This window comes from Chiloscyllium plagiosum, unplaced genomic scaffold, assembly GCF_037043375.1.
Source record: "Chiloscyllium plagiosum isolate Xiang-an unplaced genomic scaffold, Cpla_swu_hap1 HiC_scaffold_26, whole genome shotgun sequence".
Classification (NCBI taxonomy): Eukaryota; Metazoa; Chordata; class Chondrichthyes; order Orectolobiformes; family Hemiscylliidae; genus Chiloscyllium; species Chiloscyllium plagiosum.
In genome coordinates this window covers 1,639,367-1,658,182 of record NW_028270164.1, presented here as the reverse complement: position 1 = coordinate 1,658,182, position 18,816 = coordinate 1,639,367, and the positions used below count along the sequence as shown (strand labels likewise).

General features: G+C 48.1%; 1 protein-coding gene across 8 annotated transcripts in view; it reads right to left on the bottom strand.

The window, feature by feature from the left end:
• Positions 1-12,436, bottom strand: part of foxp4 (forkhead box P4) — a 396,512-nt gene extending 384,076 nt beyond the window's left edge. For all 8 annotated transcript variants that reach the window (XM_087973402.1, XM_087973403.1, XM_043716312.2 and 5 more), the window contains exon 1: positions 11,940-12,436. The gene's annotated coding sequence lies outside the window, so the exon portion shown is untranslated. The remainder of the gene's footprint in view (positions 1-11,939) is intronic.
• Positions 12,437-18,816: the final 6,380 nt, after the last annotated feature.

Below are 18,816 nucleotides of genomic sequence, written 5' to 3'. Positions count from 1 at the left end.
TGAACAAGTTCCCAGCCTGACCAATATTGGTTGATGTCACTCCTCACAAAGTTGTTTTCCTGTCCCTTTGAACTCAACATGGGCCAAGAAATTGAATCTGCAATTGATAGATAACCTGTTTTTAAAAAACACAGGCAATCTGACTGGATGGCATCCAGTAGACAGAGTTTATAGATTAGTCTGTACGACTCCATTCATTTCAGAGGAGAATTAGTAAATGTATAACTTAATGAAATTGATTAAATCTTCAAATTCACTAAACTTAATCAGAATATTTATTTGAAACAAAAAAATGAATCTACTTTTAATTAAGTCAGCTCCAAAATTTCTCAATATCAGTCAAAACAGTTCATTTTATGATCTGATATCAAATGAGTGTTTTCATTTTTCGGAAAAAAGTTTCTCTAACCCTAGTTGTAGCTATGCACGCTTTCGGCCTTCACTGTGCTAAATGAAAACTCATCATTTCCTCTGTCACTGAGCCCAAAACTGCAAACCCAGCCTCTGTTTGAGTCTCTTCATATAACACTTAGGCCTTTAGTATCAAAGTGGCAATGACTGAGCACAGCTGACCACTAGTTCTGTGGTTTGCCGAAGTTAGGTGTGGTCTTTGCATCAGACCTGGTGTTCGTTCAAGTCCCTCTCCAAAGGGGACAGCGCAAAATCCAAGTTGGCCCTCGCACTGCAATAATAAAGAAAGCGCTGCCCTGTGAAAAAAGGTGCGGTCATTTGGATGAGATGTTAAATCCCGCTGTCCATCTGATCAGCTGGAAATGGGTAATTTTCTCATGATTTTATCTCAAAGAACAGCGGAGGAGTTCTGCCTAGTATCCTGGCCAATCCGCATCTCTCAGTCAAAATCACTGTCATGATCACATTGTGGGATCTTGCTGTGCGCAAATCGGCGACACCAGTTTCTACAACACACCAGTAACTGCTCTTAGGTTGGCTGTTAAATACATAAATTCGCTTTCCCTCGCTTTACTCAATCTGTAACATTCTCAAACGGTTTGGGTATCACAAGCAAAGGAGCAACTGACGGCTGAGAGATTTTATTATGTTTATTTTTATCATATTATTACTTATGGCCTGATTGGGAAAGAAAACTAAAACTTTGCATTTCTGTAGCGCCTTTCATGACACGCCGCGGATCATCATCAATGAAACTATCTGAAGCTAATCAAATCCTGGAGTCAGGGAACACAGCAAGCTCCCAGAGATTGTAAAGGGACACCCATTATATACGGTGACATTAACTGAGAGAGAATTTCTGGTCAAGAAAACAGGGGTCATTCCTCCTGGTCTTGGTCAAAGCAATACCCGGAAAACGTCATCCAGTCCCGGTCTGGAAGCTAACTGATCAATGTCAAATTCCATCTGTAAGTTTCTCTCCAAGACAGAGAGTCACACAATCTGATCCAGTGGGAAACAGGCCATTTGGCCCAACAAGTTCACACTGACCTTCCAAAGACTATCCCACCCAGACCCATTCCCATTCCCCTACTCTATTACTCTACATTTACCCCTGACTAATGCCCCTAACCTATACATCCCTGGACAATATGGACAATTTAGCGTGGCCAATTCACCTGACCTGCACATCTTCGGACTGTGGGAGGAAACCGGAGCACCCGGAGGAAACCCGCGCAGACACGGGGAGAATGTGCAAACTCCACACAGAGAGTTGCCCGAGGCTGGTATCGGATGAGCACAAGGTTAAGAGTTCTCTGGGACAGTATGAGGAAGCTGCACTGATTGCGCTGCTGTCATGTTCACACATTAAACCAAATCCCTCTGTTCCAAATCCGCGACACTGCCCTTCCAAGAGCAAGCGTACCCCCTCAGCCCGATTCCCACTGGATCAGGGCTGAGTATTCCGCACAACAATCAGGAACCTGCCTATCCTTTCTTGTCTCTCACCCTCGTCCCCATCCATCCCTGCACAATACAACCCAAGGCATGTTTAAAAACAGAGGAGTTACCTCTCCATAGCACCCCTCACATCCTTAATATCTTTTTACAGACTTTTATTTTATTTTGTATGTAAGGAGCTGAAGATCCCAGTGGTGTTATCGCTGGATTATTAATCCAAGAGACACAGTTCATGTCCTCGGGCTGCGGATTGGAATCCTCCCCGAATTCAATAACAATCTTGGATTAAGAGTCTAATGGTGATCACGAAACCGCTGTCGACTGCAGGGGGAAAACTCTACCAGGTTCATTAATGTCCTTGAGGGAAGGTGACTGCCCTCGTTACCCGGCCTACAGTCCCACAGCTCTAACCCCCCTCTCGGTAATAACTGCAGGGCGAGCCAGGCAGACCCACATCCCAGTGAATAAGCAGCAAACATTCCTGTGAAATATGGCCTCAACACTGAAAACTATCAGAGAGCAACTAGCAGAAGCTGAGAAACTGCGGGTGTTGGAAATCTGTCACAGCCACAGGAAATGTTTGAGAAATTCGGCAGTTCGGACAGCCTGGCTCACCGCACCCCAACTGAACGTTGGGGAGAGAGAGACAACACACCCAGGGTGACCAACTTCCAGCCCACTGTTTGTACATTTCTGCAAAAGCCTATGTTTGGGATGGGGGAAGAAGATTAAAGTAATCAAATGTGAATTGATTTATATGATGTACACTCGGTAAAAGAGATACAACCAAAATGCAACTTTTAAAATCAAAGCGCATCAAAAATAAGTCACTTTGTTTCTCTCTCCACAGATGCCGCCAGATCTGCTGAGTTTCTCCAGCACTTTCTGTTTGTGATGTTCAAGAGACCATCTGGTCTGCTGAGAGATACATATGGTCAGAAACCAGGGAGAATTTCGTCATCTACTTTAAACTAGTGTCCCGGGCGATTTTAAATCCACCGAGGAGCCAGAGCAAGTCTCTGCTTGCTGACATAGCTGCACTCCTTCAGGTAGCGGCGGTACTCGCTCTCTGCTGAAATCCCCGGGGCCGCAGTGTCTCTGAGAGTGACAGTGATGCGTGTCCCTGAGGTAGCTCCCACCTTCACCTCCCCCCGCCGTGTGTGTGTGTGTGTGTGTCTGGGCCTCAGAACGAGTGGTCTCCCGGGGTAGTGTGTATGAGGACCCCGGGCTGAGAGAGAGAGAGAGGGCTTGTGTTAGCAACACACCCAGGGCGACCAACTTCCAACCCACTGTTTGTACATTTCTGCAAAAGCCTATGTTTGGGATGGGGGAAGAAGATTAAAGTAATCAAATGTGAATTGATTTATATGATGTACACTCGGTAAAAGAGATACAACCAAAATGCAACTTTTAAAATCAAAGCGCATCAAAAATAAGTCACTTTTTCTTTAAAGGAAGGAAACATATTATTAATTGTCAAAGTCTTCTTTCTTAACTTGATCCTGTAAATAATCTTCATGAATCTAACACACAAGGTGAATTATCCTTTGACGAATTGTGATTTGAACGGTTTAATTTTTTCTGAAGTCACTTTATAAAATATCCAGTTAGGATGGTGATACTTCAAGTAAATGTAATTACAGTGTTTGGTGTCCCCCTCCCTTGAATAATGTCAGGGACTATAATCCCATCGTCAAGTGAACACAATAAAGAGGTTTTCTGCAGCCTGGGTGCATTGTTTAAAAAAGGGCCTGTCAACCCGCGACTGCGAGCCGCGCTCCGTCTGAATGCAATTAGCGTTTTTTATAAAAAAAATCTATTCAAAAGACATGCCAAACGAGAACAAACCGTATCAGCCCAGCAATAGAGGAATTAAAAAAAAACACAGCGAGTGTTTCTGAGCAAGTAATTACAGTGTTAGTACACTGCATCGCGAGTACAAGACTGCAATTTACCTCAGGGCTCAATAGACTCAGGGTTTATTTGACTCAGTAAAAAGACCCCTAAACCCGCCGAGTCCAGAACACAGCGTGGACCCCTACACTCGCCCTCTCCAGAGAGTTAGTCTCCAGCCCGGAGTTAGAAACACCAGGAGCTGGGGAAGTCCGGGCAGATTCTCACTCGGCATCTGTGGACCCGCAGTTTCCATCGTCTCTGTTTCCAAACTGCTTCTTTTTCAAGGCTGGATTATATTTTTAAAAATTCAAATAAACCCCACTGCCTGGCCCATGGAGATGCTGAGAGGAAGGTGAATGGTGTACCGGCCAAGCTGTGTATACACTGGTCCTTCACTCTCATCCAGTTCCCACTCAAACCCCCTCTCCCTCTCCATCTCCTTCTGTCTCTCCTTGTTCCCTCTCTCCGACTCTCTTTTTCTGTTTCTCTCTCCCTCTCAGTCACCTTCTGTTTTTTTCTCTCTCTCTCTTTCCCTCTCCCATTCTCTCTCTCTCTCTCTCTCTCGGGCGCTGTTGACCAATTTCATTCCCTCCTTTTTCTGTCCACAAGAGATCAAACACCGAGAAGTGGGAATGTGGTGATCTGTCTCTCCAACTCGCACCTTGCACTTTGTGGGTTAGTGCGGCTGAATTCTCCCCAGCCTGCCCAAGGAGAGGCCGAGAAGCAGAAAACTGCGAAAGTGGAGATCTGAAACAAATAAAAAAACACAGAAAGAAGTGGAGAAACTCAGCAGGTCCCGGCAGTGTCTGTGGAGAGAGGGAGGGAGGGAAAGAGGCCAGTGTTGTGATGGGAGCTCCTGACCCGAACACTAACTCAGTAGGTTTCTTGGCAGAGGCTGCTCGACCTGCTGAGACTTTACAGCAGTTTCTTGTTTAATTTCAGATTTATAGGATCCACGAGATTACAGGATTTTGCTTTCGCCTGAGTGGAATACAAATCAGAGCCCTCTCTCTGCCTCCCCTCCTCCTCACTCGACCAGGCTGGCTCCCCTCTATCCAGGAACACCCCAGGCTGCGGTTAAAGCAAACCCTTCCGACCGTCAGGAGGGTGGGCACCTGGGTTGAGACAATCTGGGAATTGGGAAGGGAATGAAAAGATATGGTGCGGCATCCAATGATAGGGGCAAGCGGAGTGACCACAGTGTTTTACCCCTCACCTACTCACTCACTGTTTGTTCTGTCTGAGGGATAGTGGAGCTGGCTACAGGAGGGGACGTAATACTGCACCCTGAAGACTGAAGGACACCCCCTCAGCTCACTGTCCCCCCGCCCTCAGCCCCACTGTTTCCAAAACACTTTCAGGAATGTGTGAGCGCGAAGGGCTGGGTCTCTGCAGGTTATGGTCAGGAATGTTATGAAAAAGCTCTGAAAGATAATGCTAAGGGAGGGCTGGGAGATGGGAACAGTGTCTTTCTCCATTCCCGGGGAAGGAGCCGTCAGTTAGTGTTCACCCCCCCCCCCCGCGCTGGGCACAGACTGTGCACCAGATCCGGATAGTTTTATAAACGCTGTTGTGTACAGGGGAGTTGACTCAAATGTCCCAGGCTCTCCTCCTCCTGCCCCAGTAACCACATTACAAACTGCCGCCCCATTTTCCCAGCCCGGGAAATGCAAAAGTTGTACTTTGCCACCAAAGGGTTAAGTTTGGATTTCTTGTGTTTTTCGTTGACAATTTCCTCTCGATTTATGAAGTTTAATAACAAGCCTTTTCTCGAAAGCCTTCAACCCCCTCCCCCTGGTCTCTATTTCCTTGTGCTGTCCCTCTCTCCCTCTCTCTCGCAGGTAGTCTCCTGCCTCTAATAAACAGCGAAGAAATGACTCGGAAGGCGTTTGATTACTGGGCAAAAGTGAGGACTGCAGATGCTGGAAACCAGAGTCTAGATTAGAGTGATGCTGGAAAAACACAGCAGGTCAGGCAGCATCCGAGGAGCAGGAAAATCGACGTTTCGAGCAAAGGCGTTTAATTACAGTATAATGTTTTCCTCGCTAGTTCCTGGAGGTGTCTGAATGTGTTCGGGACCTCAGTTTCTGTAACCTTTTTCCTTGCCCCGTGGAAAGAGCGCCTGAACATTCAGGGGTCTGAGAGCCCGGCTCATCCTGCAAAACCCTGACCCAGCTGGGAGAAAAGAAAGTGCCCCTTTGGAATTGGGGGATGATGCCCACTGCACTGGACTCTCCCAAACGGAGGGAACGAAACTATCCTGTCACCCTCACCCCACTGCACTCCTCAATCCTGTCTCAATAAGGTCGCTTCTGAACTCCACCAAGCTCCTCGACCTGTTCCCCCATCAGACAGCGCTCGCAGTCCGGGAGCAGCAGCTGAACCTTCTCTGGCCTGCCGCCAGTCAGGGTCCTATCAGGGGGCCCTGGTTAAATTCCCATGTGCAAACTCCGAACTCAGACAAAGAAAAAAACCCGCGGCTTCGAACCAACAGAAAGCAGCAACAAACTTGCCCCACACTAACGGGACGCTCACTGTAAAACCCCTTTCCCATTCTCACCCCCCACCCCACCCCCACCTCCCTCCCTCCCACCCTCCCCCGGACCCCTGCAATGGCTAAACGGCTTCCATCTAAGTTGGAGGGTCCGTCCAGGAAAATGAGGCCAAAAATCATCCAATCCTTCCGGGATTTCCGCAGTCACATGGAGGCGGGGGGGGGGGGGGGCTTTAAGTCAAGGGCAACTTGCCCCACTAGGGCGGAAGTGAGTCAAACCCCCCCCCCCCCCCGTAACATCGATGGTCTCTGTAATTCGAGAGAGCCCTGAAACCCCATTGTGTGTGTGTGTGTGTGTGTGTGTGGGGGGGGGGTGCCTGTCTGTTTAACCACTTGAGAAAGGTGTGGGCGCGCCTGGGAGACGGACCGAGGGGACCCTTGGGGTCAATGCTGCCCCTTTGTAAAAGGAATTAAAGCCACCGGCTGCCTAGCGTCCCACTGGCTTTCAGACAGAGTGGGACTGACAGGCAGCAGATTCGGGATCAAATGCTTCTCTAAAAGCCATTTAGTGGAGGTCCCCACGTTCGGATGCACCTTCCCCCCGAGCACAGCTTCAGTCAGGGCTCCCTGTAGAAACCGGAGCCCGGAATCATTTGATGGTGATTGCCGGTCTCCCAGAGTCAACAACCTCTATCCCGCCACCCCCCCCCACTCCCCCGCCCAAAACACTGAGAAATTATTCACCTTTCTTCAAGCAAACAGACAACCAACAGCGGGATGGTCAACTATTTGCTTTCTTTTTAATTGTTTCAACTATTTCATTAGTTCCTGAACTAAGGATTTTTAAAAAATATCTTTTGAGCATCTTTGTTTTAATTAATATATTTAATTGACAGAAGCATAACATAGAATACGGATTATTCGTGTCCCAATTACCAACAGTAATAATTTAACCAGTAATTTCACAAATTCAAGGGCAACATTCGCTTTGTTTTATTTAAATTAAACAATTTTTGTTCTGCCACAAAAACTTTAAATTTCAGTTTTGTTAGTGTTGTTTATAGAGTTGGTTACAGGAAAGTGGCCGACTTCTTCCAACAGTTATTTATATATTTTTAGTTTTGAAAATGTTGTTTTAAAGTCTAAAAACTGATAAAGTCAGCCCAGTGTTGCGAGTGAAGGAGCAAGTGCACGTTATTGTGTAAAGCTCGATTGTAACCAGCAAGTTGTCAAATCGTGTGTTCTGAGTCCCCGATACTGGACTGTGGACAAATTCCTTTCAGTTGTCAACAGCTCAGTGTTGTTTTTACTTCCAGGACTAACTGCAACATCAGAGGTTTAAAAAATGTAGACAGCTCGGAATGAAATTATTGTGAGGTAACAGAGACAGAAAATGATTTAAAAAGCAAAATGCAAAAAGGAAATTGGACGGGAGTAATTAGCATATGGAAATAAATGATAAAACTGAGGATCAATGGCCAACCAATAACCTTGATCATCGCACCCCCTTCCCCTCCCCGGGAAAGACTTCTTATTGAAGATAAATCCAACAAGAGATTTGAATAATTCTAAACAGCGAGGATTCTCGTTCTCAGAGAATCCACCTCCCTTCCTATAAAAGGCCAGGGGTTCGAAAGCTTTAAATTACAATGTCCTCGCACTGTTTCCAGTTCCCTCTGGGAGCTGTGTTTACGGTCGGGGCAGGTGTATTTCATTCCCTTTTCAGGGGGACAGACATCACCTCGGCCTCTCTGCTTCTCTCACCCCCCCCCCCCCCCCCCCCACACTCTCCCTCGAAAAGCTGCTTCACTCGCCTTTCTCATCTTGTTTTTCAAACTCCCCTCCGCTGACCTCTCGCCGTTTCTGTTGGTTTCTTTTTTTCTCCTTCCCCATTTCACGGATTGTCTCGACCCTTTCTTTCCCTCCCTCCTTCCCTCTCCCCCGACTCTGAAATTTTGTTACCCCTCCCGGTTTCCAATAACGAAATCGGGGGTTTCTCTTTGTAGGAAAGCAAATGGAAATGGAGCAAAGGGAGTGCAGCTCCTCGCGAGCCCGGGATCACTGACATTCCCAAGTTTCTGCTGTCGCTTGCTGACTTTCGGTCACTCTTTACGGGTGGGAGCTGGAGGGACCGAACTGGGGGATGGGGAAGGGGTTACACGCTAGACACAAGCTGCATATCAAACCCCTGTCTGCAGCCTCTCGCCAGTCCATCTGTGAAAGCAACTCCGAAAGGCGCCTTCACCATTTCCAAACTGCACCCCACAAAGTCGATTTTTGTGGCGCTAGTTAGGGGCGCGTGGCCTGAGCTATATTCTAGTTTAAAGGACTTTTTTTCTGCAGTAGTCAAACGAGTTTTAAAGGACGAGGAAGCAAATTTAACCGGCGCCTTAAATAAAATGCCGGATCAAAATGTTTCTTCCAAAGTGTTCCTTTAGTTTTTAAAAAAAAGATTTTAATCAGATCGAGCGAAATGCATTTGCTGTTGGATTCGGCAGAATGTGAGGATCCAAATTGTTTAGGATGCACTTTGTAACGAGGGGGCAGCCAGAGTTGACCCTCCCTCCGGGAATTTTACAGGGAATTCCCGGGAATGATCCCAGGGCTTACAGGGCGCTCGGAGAGAGCCGCACTTTCGGATTTTTGTGAGATTTTTGATTGCGCGCTGCCGGTTGAGCGGAAACCCTCGGTTTAGCGAGAGCGAAAGGTTCTGCCCAGTGTCAGGACAGGGCTCGGCCATGGGGGTACCCTGCTCATCGCGACGGAGAGAGAGAGAGAGAGACAGAGAGAGAATTCCCATACTCGGAATAATTCACTCCAAACCAGCGCTTAAAAAAAATCTCTTCAAACGGGTTTGGTATCGAATGTATCGAGTGTGTCTGTAACGCCGGAGAATCCCAGAAGCGATTCTCTCCGGTTTCTTTACCTCCTTATGAATGACATTGTTTCTGGACAATTATCCCTTATTCCCCAATGAAACGAATTGACGGGTTTAAACCAAACAATATTTTATGTCGGATCTTTCTGAAAACAAAATACAAACTTTATAAGCTGGGAAACCTAGAGACCCGCACAGATTCACAGAAAAAGATTTGAAATCCGCCGTCATTTCCCTCAGTGTGACTCCCCCACATATCATTCAGTCCCAGTTTAAACCTCTCGGTTTGTCTCAGAGTGAGTCCCCAGCACATCTCACTGGGAATATTGTGCACTTTTTAACAGAGACAAACATTCCAACCTTACTCGGAACAGCACTCCATAAATATTTTCAAGAAAACCTCACTACCTTTTTCCAGTTTCTCTATTTAATAAATCGAATCATATTCGGTGTAGAGGTTCTCCCAGACTGTGACGGGGCAAGGTTAGTTTAGCCCTCAGATTTCCCTGCAACCGGGAGGTGCTGACTGACTTTCTCCTGGTTAGACCGTATTCCAGATTATTCCTGTCCTGCCTGCACCTTCCTGACCCGCCAAGTATTTGCTGGGAAGTTACAAACACAATTGCAATTTTACAGAATTTGACCATTCCAAAAAAAGCAAAAAAAAAGCCAACGTTGGCGCTTTGGGTTTTCACCCACACAGCCACTATCACAGCAATCCTGTACCCCCACCCAGGGGCTAGGGACAGAGATACACGCAGCTGAAGTGTCTCAGCCATTTACCTCACGCTGCGTGACCCTAGCACACCCCTAAACCCTAGCTCTCTCTCGCCCCAACTCCCCTTCCTCACTCTCAATGATACCAAATTCACACAAACGCACCCTCACCCCTTCACATCCCCACACACACCCTCACCCTCATACATCCCCTCATACCCTCACACACACACCCTCAGACCTTCTCTCACACACACGCACCCTCACACACACCCCCTCACCCTCCCACCCCCTCATACCCTCACACCCTCTCTCACACACATACCCTCACACACCCCCTCACCCCCCCCCCACCCTCACACACCCCCTCCCATACACCCTCAGAGCGAGGGCACCTCCACAAAAAGCCGGGAATCGATTTTTTTTCAGTCGGCCCGATCTCAAAGAAATTCGGAAAGATTTTCAAATCAACTTCTCCCCAAATTACATTTACAATCGGATTGAGCACGAGGTACAGTCCGGAATCGACTGGATCCTGGGAGGGAGCTCTCTCTCTCTTGATCACAGCGAGACGGCTGGCTTTGGGAAAGTGCGGAGTTTCCGAGTTGCGAGTTGGAACTTTACAAACTCACTTCGCCAAGTTTCAGAGCCGGGGCTCCGCGCTTGGTGGCGGGAGAACGGAAAGGTTCTCTTTAATCTGGACAATGATCCAAACGGGCTGCAAACTGGTCACAGGCATCTCGGGGCCGGGGGTCGGGGCGGATTGGGATTTTATTTGAGGGAAACTTTCCGCCGGTTGAACGACGGCGGGTGGCCGGGCGGGAGCGAGGGGGTCCCCGGGAGAAGAGCTGCTGTGCCAGTCTGGGAGAGGCAGGCTCAGAGACATAGAGAGAAACCCCATCAAAAAGGGGGCAGAATCTCCGCAGCTGCCCCTTTCCCGGGCACCGGGAGGGGGGTGGGGTGGGTGGTCGGGGTGGGCTGCAGGGTCGCCCCTATCCAGTTCCAGTCGGTCTGCTGTGTCTGCAGCACCACCCCATGTCAGCACCGCTCCAGACCAACCGACAATGGCACAAACTCGTCACAAACTGAGTGCAAGCCCCTCTCCACCTCCCCCACCCCAGCTCCACACCCCAAAACAGCCAAAACCTCCTCACTCCCTCCCTCACTCACTCTGGTCACAAGGAGCAGTTTCTCCACACTCTCTCTCTGACCGGCCTCTGGATTTGTACAGCCCCGAGTTAGGGCCTTCCACATACCGACTGGAAACTCAGTGCCTCTCCCTCCCCCCCTCTCTGTCCCCCCCTCTCTGTCCCTCACTCTCTGTCCCCCCCCTCTCCCTCCCCCACTCTCTGTCCCCCACTCTCTGTCCCCCACTCTCCCTCCCCCACTCTCTGTCCCCCACTCTCTGTCCCCCTCTCCCTCCCCCACTCTCTGTCCCTCACTCTCTGTCCCCCACTCTCTGTCCCCCACTCTCTGTCCCTCTCCTCCTCTGGTCTCCCTCCCTCTCTCTCTGTCCCTCTCTCTCTGTCCCTCTCTCTGTCCCTCTCTCTCTCTGGCCCTCTCCCTATCGCTCTCCCTCCCTCTGCCTCTCTCGGCCACGCCGGCCCAGATACAGGACTGGGGAACCCATCACTTACTGAAAGGAAACCGTCAAACTGCAGCGCGGAATCTACGTTTGAAACAGAGCACGAGAAACGCCGTCAAATGACCCGAAAACAGAGTGAATCCCACCCCGGCCTCCCCCAAACACAATCAGAATTTCCAACCTCCTCGGCCACCCTTCCCCCCCCCCCCTCACCCGCACCCAATTCATCATTTTAACCTCCTCTCCCACAAAATAAAACCCTTTCCAACTTCCCAAACTGGGAAAGCTGTCCCAGTGAGTGGGGAACTGCACTTCCCCTCAGCACACATTGCCCCATTTGGAACTTGTTTGTTCAGCCGAACGAACCCCCTCTCCAGAAACAACAAAGAATAAAAAAAATCCACAAAACTTTGAAGTTTGTGAAAAGTTGAGTATCTCCCCCTCCCTCAACCCACCCCCTCCCCCTGCTCCGCGCCAGCGGCCGGGAAGTGACTGACCTGCGGGAGGGGGTGGGGTGGGGGGAGAGGCGGGGGCTGCTCTCTCTCTCTCTCTCTGTCGGCCTGACGGCCCCCGGACGATCAGCCCCTTTCCGAGCCCAATGTCAGAGAGTCTCAGAGCCCGACTCCTTCCCGATGACCAGGCGCTTCTGCAGTAGGAGCCTCTCTCTCTCTGCACTGGGGTGGCTGCGATGCAGTTTTCTTCCTATATTAGATATTTTCTTTCCACTATGTGCAGCATGCTCCTGGGACGATTGGATTGCATGGTTTTTTTTTAAAGATCTCTCTCTCTCTCTGTATGTGAGGAGAGCCGCTCTCTCTCCTTTCTCAGTACCCGGCTTGAAGCACTGACTCGGAAAGGTCCACCATTCTGTGTGACATCCCACCGCCTCCAGACAGACAAGCACTCACTCACATACAGACTCTCACACACACTCACCAGAGAAAGAAGCAGCTTTTAATCCCAGGGTTTGAGTCTTACACACAAACAGCGTGAGGCTGAGGAGACAGTTTGCCAACAGCCGTAATCCATCTAAAGCAGGTGCTGCTGGTTTTCCCCTCCCCAGCTCAGTGTCGACACTGCTTCCGTGCCGGAGTTAGCTCCTAGACAGTAACTGCCCACCCCCCATACTCATTATTGGGGAGGGGTGGGTGCGGAATGGGAGGGGTACTGCAGACAATCAGATTGTCACTTCATTATTCAAAGGATGACCCATTTAAATTAAAGCATGCTTCATAGAGGTGAGACTTGTACAGATTTGGTAAGGTGCTCTCTGTTTCTACCCATCCTGGTTTGGGGTATAGCGTGCACAGGTGTAGCTCCCTCAGGTAGCTCAGTATTTGAACATGTCCCACTGACCTGATGCCCATCAGCAGCAATCGAAGATCCTGACCCCATGAGCAGTGTCAGTCACCCCACCATCAGTGACTACATCAGGCCATTTGGTCCATCTGATCCAAGCCAGAGTCCATGCTCCTTAGGAACCTCTTCAAACCTCTCTATCAGACTATCCTTCAATCCCTCTCTCCCTGCCTTGTTTATTCATCTTCCCCATGAATACACCCAAACCATCCCATGTTGGAATGGGTTCCACATTCCCACTGCTCTCTGAGTAAAGAAGTTTCTCCTGAATTTTTGGTTGGGTTTTTTAGTCACAGCTTGAGACAATAGCCTGCTTGTCCTGGTCTCCCCCAACACCAAACCTGTCAAATCCTTTCTTGGCCTTGCGGTCCCTGATCAGATCACCCCTTGGCCTTGAGGTCCCTGATCAGATCACCCCTTGGCCTGCAATTTTCCAGATCACCCCTTGGCCTGCAGTTTTCCAGAGAAACAATAACTCCTGAGTGTTTCCGTACCCATGAAAATGGCCTCAGCCATGATCTTGGGTTCATGTCGCATTACATGTAGCCCCACCACACTGGTCTATTTCAGTAAAATCTGCCTTACCATCCTGTTTTGACACCACCACCTTGATAACCTGTTTTGATCTCTCTGCCTTAAATAGTTTGTACAGTGGATTACCTGTTACTTTGGTTAGGCCCTTAGCATATGACACTTACACCTAGCATGTTATTCCAGCTGTTTGGTTTGTTTCCAGCACCGTTCTTTGTGTGTAATTATCTCTCTGCCTCAATTAATTGGATTATAGGTCATCCCTTCACTTATTATTCAGCTGTTGCCACTTTACTCGCACTGTCTGACACTTTTGATCACCTGCACAGGCTTCTTATTTAGCCTGTCGACATTGCACTCACACCATTTATATGATTTGTTGATCTCTCTGATTATAAATTCTGTGGCTATGCACTTCACTTCACTTTACCTGATGAAAGAGCAGCGTCCTGAAGGTTTATGATTTCAAATAAATCGTGTGACTTCTGAACTTTCCTGGAGAGTGGGAACATCATAATTCTGATGCAATTCTTGTGAATCTTAGTGAAACCTCATTCTCCTTTTTATAACATTGAGTCCAGGCTGTTCACGTTGCCGCTGATGGCAAATAATTCAGCATGACCTCCTAGAAATGATTTGGAAGTGCCAATGTTGAACTGGGATGTACAAAGTTAAACATCACACACCTCGGACCTTCGGGTGACCATCACCCAAGGCGGACTTCAGGACAGGCAACAACACAGAGTAGCTGAGCAGAAGCTGATAGCAAACTTCGGTCCCCATGGGAATGGCCTCAACTGGGACCTTGGGTTCATTGCACACTACAGGTGACCCCACTGCACCACACACAAACACAGGCGCACACACACGCACACATGCACACAGACAGACATAGACACACACACAGACACACAGACACAGGCACAGACACACAGACACACACACACACAGACACGCACACAGACACAGGAACACACACATAGACACACAGACACACTCACACATACCCTCTCACAGACACTCATCCCACACACACCCACATGCACACACACATATAAGTTTGTGGGGTGAATTTGTACTTGCAGAATTACATTTTATTTTGCTCAAACACTGTATGAATCCATGTAAGATTCTGTAAATCCCTTTTTTAGATTAGAATCAGTCTGAACATTGGGGCATAGACAGCCTCACACAGGGCACCGTACACCTTCAATGCATTATCTGGGCCAGCATGGCACATATTGTTAAAGTTCACTTGAGAATGTAACTTTAAGAAAATTCTGGGATTTACATAAGGAATAGCTGAAACCAACCTGTCCATTCTAAAAGATGAGAGACTTAACAAATAATCTGGGTGTTTTTCAACATATAATTCCAGTTACATCACACTGTAAACTTTTGTTATAAATTCTGTGTCCTATGATCTTATATTCCACAACCACCTGATGAAGGAGCAGCGCTCCGAAACCCAGTGCTTCCAAATAAACCTGTTGGACTATAACCTGGCGTTGTGTGATTTTTAACTTTGTTATGAATAATTTCTGTATTTTTACCTTAAGAGCCCTTTTCTCCATGACCCTGTTTAACTTCAAATGCTTCAAGAAAAATGTACATCACACTTAGTGACAACCCCAACTGGCATTTATATACCACCCCTACCTTTAATAAGCCAAATCACAGAATTGTTGCAAAATGACCAAATGTTAGTGAAAGAGGCAGAGTTTAAGGAGCATCAGAAATAAGGACTGAGAGTCTAAGAAACAGGAAAGTTCAGGAAGGAAATTTCTTCAGGGAGGTGAAGGCAGGGCCACCACTGGTGAAGTGATAGAAATGAAGGATACTCATAAAGCAATAACATAGGAGGGCAGAGAACTTGGAGGACTGTATTGGCTGGATGAGGTTACAGAGATAGGGAGGAATGTAGGAGCTGGAGAAGGTTCCAGAGATAGGGAAGGATGTAAGAGCTGGATAAGGTTACAGAGATAGACAATAGACAATAGACGATAGACAATAGGTGCAGGAGTAGGCCATACTGCCCTTCGAGCCTGCACCACCATTCAATATAATCATGGCTGATCATTCCTAATCAGTATCCTGTTCCTGCCTTATCTCCATAACCCTTGATTCCACTATCTTTGAGAGCTCTATCCAACTCCTTCTTAAATGAATCAGAGAGTGGGCCTCCACTGCCCTCTGGGGCAGAGCATTCCACACAGCCACCACTCTCTGGGTGAAGAAGTTTCTCCTGAGCTCTGTCCTAAATGGTCTACCCCGTATTTTTAAGCTGTGTCCTCTGGTTCGGCACTCACCCATCAGTGGAAATATGTTTCCTACTGCCACAGTTTCCAATCCTTTCACAATCTTATACGTCTCAATCAGATCCCCTCTCAATCTTCGAAACTCAAGGCTATACAAGCCCAGTCGCTCCAGTCTTTCAGTGTAAGGTAGTCCTGCCATTCCAGGAATTGACTTCGTGAACCTACGCTGCACTCTCTCAATAGCCAGAATGTCTTTTCTCAAATTTGGAGACCAGAACTGCACACAGTACTCCAGGTGTGGTCTCACCAGGGCCCTGTACAGCTGCAGAAGAACCTCTTTGCTTCTATACTCAATTCCTCTTCTTATGAAGGCCAGCCTGCTATTAGCCTTCTTCACTACCTGCTGTACCTGCATCCTTGCCTTCATTGACTGGTGTACAAGAACACCCAGATATCTCTGTACTGCCCCTTTACATAAATTGAATACATTGAGGTAGTAGTCTGCCTTCCTGTTCTTGCTACCAAAGTGGATAACCATACATTTATCCACATTAAACTGCATCTGCCATGCATCTGCCCACTCACCTAACTTGTCCAGGTCACCCTGTAATCTCCTAACATCCTCATCACATTTCACCCTGCCACCCAGCTTTGTATCATCAGCAAATTTGCTAATGTTATTGCTGATACCATCTTCTATATCATTAACATATATTGTAAAAAGCTGCGGTCCCAGCACGGATCCCTGCGGTACTCCACTGGTCACTGCCTGCCATTCTGAAATGGAGCCGTTTATCACTACCCTTTGTTTCCTATTAGCCAACCAATTTTCAATCCAATCTAGTATTTTGCCCCCAATACCATGCACCCTAATTTTACTCACTAACCTCCTGTGTGGGACTTTATCAACAGCTTTCTGAAAGTCCAGGTACACTACATCTACTGGATTTCCCTCATCCAACTTCATAGTTACATCCTCAAAAAATTCAAGAAGATTAGTCAAGCATGATTTCCCCTTCATAAATCCATGCTGACTCTGTCCTATCCTGTTACTACTATCCAGATGTGCAGTAATTTCATCCTTTATAATAGACTTCAGCATCTTTCCCCTCACTGAGGTCAGACTAACTGGTCTATAATTTCCTGCTTTCTCTCGCCCACCTTTCTTAAAAAGTGGTATAACATTAGCCACCCTCCAATCCTCAGGAACCGACCCCGAATCTATTGAACTCTGGAAAATAATCACCAACGCATCCACGATTTCCCGAGCCACCTCCTTCAGTACCCTTGGATGCAGACCATCAGGCCCCGGAGACTTATCAACCTTCAGACCTAACAGTCTCTCCAACACCAAATCCTGGCAAATATAAATTCCCTTAAGTTCAATGGATACTTCAGCCACTGTTACCTCAGGGAGATTGCTTATGTCTTCCCAAGTGAACACAGATCTGAAGTACCCATTTAATTCCTCTGCCATTTCTTTGTTCCTAGTAATATATTCCCCTGTTTCTGTCTTCAAGGGCCCAATTTTTGTCCTAACCATTTTTTTGCCTTGCACATACCTAAAAAAGCTTTTAATATCCTCCTTAATATTCTTGGCCAGTTTACCTTTGTACCTCATTTTTCCTCTGCGTATTTCCTTCTTAGTAATCCTCTGTTGCTCTTTAAAAACTTCCCAGTCCTCAGTTTTCCCACTTATCTTAGCTATGTTATACTTTTTCTCTTTTAACTTTATATGTTTCTTTACTTCCCTCGTCAGCCACGGCCGCCCATGCCTCCTCCTGGGATCTTTCTTCCTTTTAGGAATGAACTGATCCTGCAACTTCAGGGAGGGATGTAGGAGCTGGAGAAGGTTACAGAGATAGGGAGGGATGCAGGAGCTGGAGAAGGTTACAGAGATAGGGAAGGACGTAAGAACTGGAGAAGGTTACAGAGAGAGGGAGGGACGTAGGAGCTGGAGAAGGTTACAGAGAGAGGGAGGGACGTAGGAGCGGGAGAAGGTTACAGAGATAGGGAGGGACGTAGGAGCTGGAGAAGGTTACAGAGGTAGGGAGGGACGTAGGAGCTGGAGAAGGTTACAGAGATAGGGAGGGATGCAGGAGCTGGAGAAGGTTACAGAGATAGGGAAGGACGTAAGAACTGGAGAAGGTTACAGAGAGAGGGAGGGACGTAGGAGCTGGAGAAGGTTACAGAGAGAGGGAGGGACGTAGGAGCGGGAGAAGGTTACAGAGATAGGGAGGGACGTAGGAGCTGGAGAAGGTTACAGAGGTAGGGAGGGACGTAGGAGCTGGAGAAGGTTACAGAGAGAGGGAGGGATGTAGGAGCGGGAGAAGGTTACAGAGATAGGGAGGGACGTAGGAGCTGGAGAAGGTTACAGAGAGAGGGAGGGATGTAGGAGCTGGAGAAGGTTACAGTGATAGGGAGGGATGTAGGAGCGGGAGAAGGTTACAGAGATAGGGAGGGATGTAGGAGCGGGAGAAGGTTACAGTGATAGGGAGGGATGTAGGAGCGGGAGAAGGTTACAGAGGTAGGGAGGGACGTAGGAGCTGGAGAAGGTTACAGTGATAGGGAGGGATGTAGGAGCTGGAGAAGGTTACAGAGGTAGGGAGGGACGTAGGAGCTGGAGAAGGTTACAGAGGTAGGGAGGGACGTAGGAGCTGGAGAAGGTTACAGAGAGAGGGAGGGATGTAGGAGCTGGAGAAGGTTACAGTGATAGGGAGGGATGTAGGAGCGGGAGAAGGTTACAGTGATAGGGAGGGATGTAGGAGCGGGAGAAGGTTACAGAGATAGGGAGGGACGTAGGAGCTGGAGAAGGTTACAGAGATAGGGAGGGATGTAGGAGCGGGAGAAGGTTACAGAGGTAGGGAGGGACGTAGGAGCTGGAGAAGGTTACAGAGAGAGGGAGGGATGTAGGAGCTGGAGAAGGTTACAGAGAGAGGGAGGGATGTAGGAGCTGGAGAAGGTTACAGAGAGAGGGAGGGATGTAGGAGCTGGAGAAGGTTACAGAGATAGGGAGGGACGTAGGAGCTGGAGAAGGTTACAGTGATAGGGAGGGACGTAGGAGCTGGAGAAGGTTACAGAGAGAGGGAGGGATGTAGGAGCTGGAGAAGGTTACAGAGAGAGGGATATAGGAGCTGGAGGAGTTTACAGAGGTAGGAAGGGATGTAAAGGCTGGATGAGGTTACAGAGATAGGGAGTATAGGGAGTAATGTAGGGGCTGGAGGAT